We start from the raw sequence: 420 nt of genomic DNA, 5'->3' as shown, positions 1-420 counted from the left end.
GGGCAGAAAGTTACTGTTTGGGATTAAGTCCGTGAGGCCCAGGTGGGTTGTGAGGGGTCGTTGTGGGGTTCCCCCCGTGCAGCAAGAAGCAGTAAAGGCACCCCTGCACGCAGGCAGGAGCTGTACCGGTCGCCAGCCCTGTCCTCCAGCCCTGGAGCCGCCCCCAGCAGCCCTGGAGAGCTCTGGAGGTGGCACAGGACAGGGCCCGTGGCTGCAGCCGTGACAATAGTGGGTTTATCCCTTTGGAGAAGGAGGATCATCCTGTGGCTCAAGGCAAACCCTGAGCAGCTTCCCCCAGTCACTTCCCTTGGCTGGATGCATCAGGAATGAAAAAAACAGAGGAAGAAGTGTAGTCAGATGCAGAATCTGGGCAGTAGGAGGGAGCAGGACAGAGGGATACGTGACCGCTGCAAATGTTGC

Source organism: Apaloderma vittatum, unplaced genomic scaffold (genome assembly GCF_000703405.1).
Source record: "Apaloderma vittatum isolate BGI_N311 unplaced genomic scaffold, ASM70340v1 scaffold28040, whole genome shotgun sequence".
In the NCBI taxonomy this organism is placed as follows: domain Eukaryota; kingdom Metazoa; phylum Chordata; class Aves; order Trogoniformes; family Trogonidae; genus Apaloderma; species Apaloderma vittatum.
The sequence above is the reverse complement of the archived record's forward strand: the minus strand, read 5'-3'. Positions refer to the sequence as shown.